The sequence below is a fragment of the Bison bison genome, unplaced genomic scaffold (genome assembly GCF_000754665.1).
Source record: "Bison bison bison isolate TAMUID 2011002044 unplaced genomic scaffold, Bison_UMD1.0 scf7180017864312, whole genome shotgun sequence".
Taxonomy (NCBI): domain Eukaryota; kingdom Metazoa; phylum Chordata; class Mammalia; order Artiodactyla; family Bovidae; genus Bison; species Bison bison.
The window spans coordinates 2981965-2991707 of record NW_011494884.1 but is presented as its reverse complement, the minus strand read 5'-3'; the positions used below and the strand labels follow the sequence as shown (position 1 = coordinate 2991707).

General features: G+C 40.7%; 1 long non-coding RNA gene across 1 annotated transcript in view; it reads left to right on the top strand.

Moving 5' to 3' along the window:
• LOC104997619 overlaps positions 1–3604 on the top strand; it is a 28671-nt gene extending 25067 nt beyond the window's left edge. Inside the window, exon 3 of the long non-coding RNA XR_826345.1 lies at positions 3294–3604. This is a non-coding gene — a long non-coding RNA (uncharacterized LOC104997619). The remainder of the gene's footprint in view (positions 1–3293) is intronic.
• Positions 3605–9743: the final 6139 nt, after the last annotated feature.

Here is a 9743-nt window from a genome sequence, read left to right as displayed (position 1 = left end):
AGCTGAGTGCCAAAGAATTGATGCTTTTGAACTGTGGTGTTGGAGAAGACTCTTGAGAGTCCCTTGGACTGCAAGGAGATCCAACCAGTCCATTCTGAAGGAGATCAGCCCTGGGATTTCTTTGGAAGGAATGATGCTAAAGCTGAAACTCCAGGACTTTGGCCACCTCATGCAAATAGTTGACTCATTGGAACAGACTCTGATGCTGGGAGAGATTGGGGGCAAGGGCAGAAGGGGATGGCAGAGGATGAGATGGCTGGATGGCATCACTGACTTGATGAACATGAGTCTGTGTGAACTCTGGGAGTTGGTGATGGACAGGGAGGCCTGGCGTGCTGTGAATCATGGGGTCGCAAAGAGTTGGATGTGACTGAGTGACTGAACTGAATTGAACTGAACTGAGGACTGATACAGCAAAGTACCACAGCCTGAGTGAAGTAAACAGAATAACTTCCCTTTATCACAGCCTGGAGTCTGAGACTGAGGCATCGCAGTTGGCTCCTACCTTGGGCCATCAGGGAAAGACCTGCTCCAGGCCTCTCTCCACAGTGTGCAAATGGCTATCTTCCCCCTGAATCTTCATGTCATAATCCCTCTATTCTTATCTGTGTTCAAAGTTCTTCTGAGGATACCAGTCAAATTAGATTAGGTCCAACCTAATCGCCACATTCTTAAAAATAGTTTGCCTCTTTAAACATCTGTCTCCCAATATGGCCACATCCTGAGCTACTGGATATGAGGGCTTTAACATACAAACACTGAACCCAGAACACAGGTTACCCTAACTTTGTCACCCCTCAAATGGATGACTCCTGTTTGCTCCCCTATATCAGCTCCCTCTTCTCCACTCTGGGCCATGTCCCATGTGGACTGCATCGAAAAGCTCCCTTGTCCCCTACCTTCCTGATGGATTAGGCCAGTGGAAGTTGTTGTAGGAAGCTGGGGGCAGGAAGAGGGTGGAGCCAGACCACTGTAGCCCCAGGTCCCTTCCATCACAGCAGATGACCTGCTCCATGTGGTTACCTTCTCCAACTCCCAGTTTCTCCATTGTAATTATGCACTGTGATCCCAGGTCATCCTAAACTAGTTCATTTCAGCACTGCCTAGCTGTTGGGTCTTGGAAAGTCTACCTAGCTTTTCTGAGCCCCAGTGTTCTTTTTTGTTGTTGTTGTTTCACTTAAATGTTACTTTACATATATTTACCAGAAAGTAATGATGTCACATGCTGTACTCAGTCACTTCTATCGTGTCCAACTCTTCATGACCCTGTGGACTGTAGCCCACTAGGCTCCTCTGTCCATGGGATTCTTCAGGCAGAAATACTGGAGTGGGTTGCCATGCCCTCCTCCAGGGAATCTTCCCCACCCAGACATTGAACCCATGTCTCCTGCATCTCCAGCACTGCAGGTGGATTCTTTACTGTTGAGCCACTGGGGAAGCCCTAATGATGTCATATATTTATAAATTACAAATATGAACCTCAGTGTCCTTATATCTAACTCAAGAATGGCAATAACTGCTGCCTGCAGTGCATGAAACACATAGTATCTGCAGGCATAAGTTACCTTCCAGGATGGGATGGTGAAAGATTTTCTCATATATTTTTAATGTCCTCATGAATGTTCAGAAAAGACAATCTCTTTTGGATCAAATTCTCATCTTACCCCTCTGAGATGTCTGCTCACCCAAAGTCTCCCTGGGGCTCCTGTCTCCATCCTTGTAGGGTCCAATTTTAGCAAGGATCCCACTAGGTCAGTTCAGCCAGAATCATCCACTGTTGATATCTGACCACCCTACATGTCAGATCAAATTCCTCATCCCCACCTTGGACAGCTGATCACTCTAACCCACCTTCAGCAGGAATCCTTTCAGGCTGGTTCATCCCCCCAGAATTTCCTGCTTCCCTTTAGTGATTTTCTGCTCATTACCCCTCACCCTGTTTCCTGGCTATGAATTCCTACTTTTCTTTATTCAGAAGCTGAGCCTGCTGTCTAGTTCAGGAGCCCCTCTTGAATAAAGTCTTCTTTACTCTCTCTACTAAATGTCATAGAAAATTTTTCTGTATGTTCAAACAAGCCAGTTTACTGTAGTTATGGTTATCTAGGCTAAAGTGAGAATTTTTTATCAGGGAGACACACAGAACAGAAGATGCTTTTGAGTGAAGGGAGTAGAAGTATTATAAAATGTAATAAAAATCAGGATGTAATAATTCTATTAAGACTAAACCACACAAATAAAAAGATCATCCTTGTTGTTTACACAGGTGGGAATAAATTATTGGAAGAAAAAATTGTCATAAGTGAACATGTAGTTGTAATCAGACTGTAACTTTCATAACTCTGCAACACTTCTGACCTAAAGTCAATGTCCTTGAGGCCCTTGGAGGAAAAAAATCCTAAAAGGTGGATCATGAGAGGAGCAACTACACTTATTCCTCCACATCAGAGGGCCAATCACCAGAGGATCAGAATGAAGAGATCAAAGCTCTTTCATGCCACTTAGATATTAACTTAAGGGTTAGTTCAGAAGGTTGAGCAGAGATTGTAAGACAATCCTACTTTCCTTTGAGGATGCAATTATTTCAAAATGGAGGGAGATAAATAAGTCAATAGACCAAGATATAAGATGCTTCCCTATCATCTTAGCAAAGAACAAGAAATTGTAGTCAAATGGAATTATGTTTTTAAAGAAAAGGAGACAGTGTAGAGGCCTTTATTCTGCATACTACCTCAAAGAATTAGGGTCACAGTCACTAAAAGGTTTTTAATTACATATCGTGCACATTTCAGGTTAGTAATATTGAAAGTCCTCAATCAAGATTCTAGTAATTAGTGTTCAGAAATATATGAATTGGATATAACCTCTATATTCGAAGCAATTTTAGGCCCACGTGCTCTGAACAGGTACATGACCCCAGGGGACTGCCGCTCTCTGATTTTTCTGCGTATTTAGCACCCTCACATTTGTTTGCAATTATTTCTTCACTTGTCCATCTCTCCAACTAGGCTACAAGCTCTTTGCATGTAAGAATCTGGTCTTCTTGGTTTGGCAAACCTAAGGCCTAGCACTTGAATATAATAAAAGCAGATTTAGAATACATCAAAAACAAGGCAACAGGTAACTACACATGTGAGACATATAATTATTTCTTAATGATATTAGTGCTATTAGAAAAATATCAACACATTTGCATATTCAAAGAAGGGATCACTATGCAGTAGTCCAAAAAATGGCCACCCAAAATAAAAATACCAGATACTGATCAATGGAATGTATAAACCTTGCCTTACCAGGAAGAAGGGCCTTGCAGAAGTGATTAAGCCAACAATCTCGATTTGGGGAGATTATCTTGAAATAAGTGAGTGGGTCTTCAACCATCATAAGTGAGAACCAGAGGGAGATTACACAGAGGAAGAGAGAGCTAATGTGATGACCAACAGAGAGAGACTTGAAGATACTGGTCTTGAAGACTGGAGACATGCTGCTATGACCCTCAGAACACCAGGACCACCAGAAGCTCTTGAACCAGGGACTTATTCTCCCTGGAGCTTCTGGAAGGAGCACAGTTTTCCTGACACCTTGATTTTGAACTTCTGGCCTGCAGAACTGTGAGAAGGTAAATTTCTGTTGTCTTAAGCCACCAACTTCCTAGCAATTTGTTACAGCAACACAGAAACTAACACAACCTTGCAATAAGCAATAGTGAGAATGACACAGAGGAGGTGTGTTTGAAGTGGTCTTTGGAAAAGTGAGGTAACAGCCTCACAGGGAAGTAGAGGGGAGGGGGGCCGTTGAGGCTAGAGAGGGTGTGGCCAGCAGAGGAGATGATTTGAGCAAAATGGAGCCACAACAAAAACTCATCTTATCTCACTTGATTCCAGGAAAATGGTATGACTAGACAAGTGGAAATGAAAGGCAAATTCTGTACTTTTCCCAGTGAAGTAAAGCTGCTATTGATAAAAAGTTATTAATGGACTTTCCTGGTGGCTCGGTGGTAAAGAATCCATCTGCCAGTGCAGGAGACTCTGGTTCGAGCCCTGGCTGGGAAGATCCCCTGAAGAAGGGAATGGCTACCCATTCCAGTATTCTTGCCTGGAGAATTTCCTGGACAGAGGAACTTGGTGGGCTACAGTCCGTGAGATCGCAGAAGGAGTCAGACACAACTTAGCTACTAAGAAAAAAACAACAACAACAAAGCTGCTAAAATCTCACACTCAGTGCACAGTCCTTCTGCGCCAAGCGCTGTCCTGAGCACATTCAGGACACTAAAACATTTGTCTTAGTTAAGTTCTGGCTCGCTGTAACAAAGTGCATAGCTGTGTGCCTTATAAACCGCAGTCAGAGAGCCAGTGTGGTTGAGTTGTGTGAGGGCCCTCTTCCAGATCACAGATGGACTCCTCCTAACCTCCCACGGCAGAAAGTGAAGAATTCAACTCTCTTCGTCTGTCCTAACAGAAAGGCACTGATGCCATTCCTGAGAGCTTCATCCTCAAGACCTCACCTAACCCTAATCACCTCCCAATAGCCCCATACCCTAAGACATTCACTTAGGGGGATGGGGTCCAATATATCAATAACATAAACATTTAACCCGTAACGTTTACTCATATAAAAATCGCATCTCTGGTATTTTTCTTGCTGACAGACAAGGAGAGTGAGGCATAGAGATGTTAAAAGAAACTTAGCCAGGATGATACAGTGAGCATGTGCGGGAGCTGGTGAGTTCTCACCAGGATGCACTGCAGCCTTCCCTGCAGCAGAGACCATAATGATGATCAGAGTGAAAATACTCTGTCTTGTCACTTTAGGGATGATAATTCTTAAGAAACTTACTCTGCTTTCCATCCAATTTGCCCTCCATTAAATGGAGAAGGCAATGGCACCCCACTCCAGTACTTTTGCCTGGAAAATCCCATGGATGGAGGAACATGTTGGGCTGCAGTCCATGGGGTAGATAAGAGTCGGACACGACTGAGCGACTTCACTTTCACTTTTCACTTTCATGCATTGGAAAAGGAAATGGCGACCCACTCCAGTATTCTTGCCTGGAGAATCCCAGGGACGGGGAAGCTTGGTGGGCTGCCATCTATGGGGTCGCACAGAGTCAGACACAACTAAAGTGACTTAGCAGCAGCAGCTTAAATGAAATAAAAATGGACCAGCATGTATAACTCAGTTGTTTTTCTTTACTATTTTCCTTCCATTATCGAGAAAAAATTTGCAATTTATTTATAATTGGAGAATGAAAGTAAATCAATGCCACACATCATTAAGGTCATTTTAGAAAAGTTCTCTTCAATGTCATCTCAAACTTTATTTGAGTTGGAGACTTATTTTGTCTAGCAGAGGAATGGGCACTTTGATAAGCAAGAGCATTTAATACTTATGGAATTTGTCAACTTTCAACAGGAAATTCAATGACAATTTTTAAAGGATACTCAGTTCCTATAATAACACGTTTAGGTGGAGAAGCAAGAACTTCTCACAGTGTCCTGGGACATTCTGGTTCAGAGGAGCTGATGACTAAAATAACTGAATCTGAAGAGACCCACGTCCGGCACAGTTTGATTCCTGTTCCTCTGACTTCAAGCATAATTCTCCACACTCTTCTTTCTCACACACCTTCAAGCTGGTTTTTGACCAACAAAAATGAATGATAACCTATTTTCAATATTTATTTATGTGACCCGTTGAGTTAAAAAGACAGAGAAGTTAAAGGTCGAAGGACCAGTGCAAGTTAGCCTAAAAGGGCAGTGCGATCCTTGATGGTCACGGTGGTTTAGAAGGTGGTGTTTAGCTTTGCGGTAAAGAAACATATTGTTGTCTAACAAAGGGGCAATAGGCAAAGAAAAACCAACGTGTTTGATCAACATTCATAAAACATTGTTAGATAAATCCAATCCCAATTCTTACTCTTATAAATGATTCATGCATCCTTCATCTAATAAGGAGAGTAGATAATGAAATTATCAAAAATTACTTTGTTACCATGGAATTATGAAAGAGCAATTTTTATCAGGTTCATCAAAATATATGCAAACACTTTTAAGGTGACAAGGGTACGACTACTAAACAAACTAAAACACTTTTTGATGGACAGCTCTGAAAGCACAATAAAAATCCTTACTGATATAGATTTTGATGAGCTTGGTAATCAAAGCTCTTTCATGACTTCTCAAATCCATGATAACAAGGTAAATTTTAGGATAAAATTAGGAGCTTGGGAGTAACATACATACACTAACTACTGTATGTAAAATAAATAAATGACAGGGACCTATTGAATAGCACAGGAAACTCTATTCAATATTCTATAATAACTTACATGGAAGAAAAGACTGAAAAATAATAAATATATATATATATATGTATAATGGAATCACTTTGCTATGCACTGGAAACTAACATAACATTGTAAGTCAACTATATTTCAATAAATGTTTTTTTTTAATTTTTATATAATCCATGGAAGGTAGCATGGACATGGGATTGAAAACATGACCTTAGAGTCAAATTATGTTATTGCTCTGTAATCTTGAACAAAATCTTTTCAAACCTCAATTTCCTCACCTAAAATGGGAGCAATAATATCTTGTTCACAGAACTTTGAGATTATGAAATCAACAACAAAACCCAAACATGTCCAGTGCCTCATATGAAAAAAGTGTTTTTCTTCTTTTTTGCAGAACATTGTTTCTGACTGATGTCCCTAGACATTCCAGTCAGAAGGCTATAAACTAAATCACCTTATTTTTCTACATTTCCAAATCTTAATTAGTATACAGTTTAAAATCATAGTATACTGGGGAACATTTCCCTTTATCAACCTGATAGCGTAGGCATTATTTCTTACCATTATTTCCCTTTTAGAAAGTAACTTCTCTTGAAGATCTTAAAACCCCACACAATAGCCTTCAACATAACAGTTAAACTGACTAGACAATATTAAATTATTGTTGACTTTTGATTCTCATGTAAATTCTTTAATCTTTGACCATGCATCATAAATAAAAGGCAAATGAAGATGATGCATATAACTAAATTAAATAATCTATTTAAAAATGAGAGGACTTCCTTGGCGGTCCAGTAGTAAAGAATCCACCTGCCAATGCAGAGAACATAGTTTCGATTCCTGATCTGGAAGACTCCACATGCAACAGGGCGACTAAGGCCAGGCACCATGGCTACGGAGGCTGGGCTCTGCAACAAGGAAGCCCCATGGTGAGAAGACCACATACCACAACTAGGGAGCGGACCCCGCTCGCTGCAATAAAGAAAGTCCTCACGCAGCAACCAAGACCCAGGGCAGCCAACAAGAAATAATAAATAAATAAAAATGAGAAGAACATAGCTTTAAATTATACTTGCACTTACAGCTATTTTCCCGAAGGCAAGGTTAACTGTATAATTTGGTGCAGGCAAGTGTTAACCAAGTTTTGTTACCTAATATCACAGATTACAAAATTCAAATATATACAACTTGGGGAAAGGGAGTCATTTTCTTTGCTCAATTATCTGCAGTCAATCCTACCAGCTAGTTTGAGAACAATTTAAGAAGAATAATTGAGTACACGTTTAAAATGTGGATTTTAGGGTCAGCTCTGAACCTAATATACCTACTTTGAGAGGTGACCGAGCCTTAGCTTCCATGTCAATAAAGTTGAAATGTGTTTCTATCGTATGCATCTGACTTAGTGATGCAACTGGTCCAGCAGTGCTCAATAACTGCTCAGTTATTTTTATTGACTGTGGTAAATAATTAGTTAATGTTAGGACTTTAGCTGCAAAGAACACAAACCGATGTACATATACACATAGGTATATCCAACTAAGAGATTTATAAACACACAAAACACTAAACAGTCATACCATGCAAGTGAATAGACTCTAACATAAATCATTAAGAATATAAGTGATATTTGGTTTGGCACATAGTTAAAACAACAAGAAAGATCCCCACCCCATCTTCTATTCATAAAGAAGGGGCGTTAGAAGAATTTATGTCAACATAATCAACAATATGTGTCACCATCCATTAAGATCACCATAGAGCAGTGTGGCTATTGGCAACAGAAGCAACACAGAAAAGCCAGCTAGTGGCAAAGACGTGTCACTCCCCATTATTACTAAGAGCACAAAATAGAATCTCTCTTCGATGATAAAGTCCTTTTCCAGTTTAAATTTAGTACCATGCTCCTTTCTATCATGACATTTTACACTCTGACAATTTTATATCAGATAGAATGATTTTGCATCATGAGCAGTAGGTCAGCTAAGAAAGCCAAGAGAAAAATTTTCAAAAAGATATGTATTCCCTTGGGTACTCTGTCCTTTCCTGAGAGCAAGATGAAGCTAAATAAAACCCGTGACATGTGAAAAGCAAAAATATGTTATCACCATTTCAAGTTCAGGAACTTAGGCTGTTTTTATAGGAAGGCAAACCAGCACATCAGGATGGAATTACTGTCATCTTTGGAGAAGTTGTTAGACACATAACTCTGAGTTTAGGGCAGTACCAAATGCCCACTTAAAGACTGCTGCAATAAAATACATTGGCAAATCCTTTATGCTTCAAATAAAGTTTTATGGACTAAAAGTCAGTGATTAAAACAAGCTTTTATTTTGTCCCTCTGGTACTGCATTTCCACACTGTGTGCCAACCCATTATGTCCACACTATGTGTAACACAATCTAAAGCAAATTACTAGCCAACATTATAAACTACAAGGCTTTCCAGTGGTAAAGAATTTGTCTGCCAATGCAGGAGACACAGGAGATGCAGATTCGGTCCCTGGGTTAGGAAGGTCCCCTAGAGGAAGAAATGGCAACCCATTCCAGTATTCTTGCCTGAGAAATCCCTTGAACAGAGGGGGCTTGCAGGCTATAGTCAGTGGGGTGGCAAAGAGTTGGACACGACATTTTAGCAGAGATTCCACTCACCATTACTTGCCTCTTCTGCTGCCTTGTTTATTCATCTAAAAAGCCCTGGAAACCTCACTCTGGATTGAAACTATTACCTTGGGTGTTCAGTAGTATGTCTCCAGCTATCCTGCTGCCTGGAGAAAATCACACAAGAGTAGTTGCCCTTACAAAGCCATGGTGTCCAGCCCCATCGGAGTCCTCAGGGCAACCCAGCAAATTCCATTATGCCCTTGCCAGTGTGCTTTCTTTCAAATTATGACCAGAATGTTCTCTCAAATTATGACCAGAATGTCCAGACCTACCACCCCATCACTTCTCTCTCACAGTTTCCTTTTCTGTATCATTTAATTTTCACTTTATTCATTTTATTTTATCCCAGAGATACCTTCAAAGGAGGCCCCTCTTGAAAGTCTTGCTATATAATGTGCATAAACTTCAGTTCTTACTTTCCCTCCCCTCAGTAGATGGAGAAGGAACACTTCCGCCCAAGTCAAAGCTACATACTTTCTCCGGCCTGGCCTTAGAGACTTCAATCATGTGTCATCTCTCCTGCCAGATCTGCAGAACTGTTCTTATCTTTTGCAGTGTAAATATGATAAAGGCTTCTCCATTCAAAGCGAAAAAACACTAATCTCTCTCTTGACTTGACCTCCCTCTATGGTTATCATCCAGTCATCAGCTTTTCGGGGGGAGGGGGGCACTGTCTGTCCTGTGCTGTCCTTCATCCAGCCATGGCCTAGTCTACTGGGATCAGACTTCTGTCACCAGCATTTCTTGCCAACTGCTCTTTGTAAAGTCAACAATGACCTTCTTGATGCATT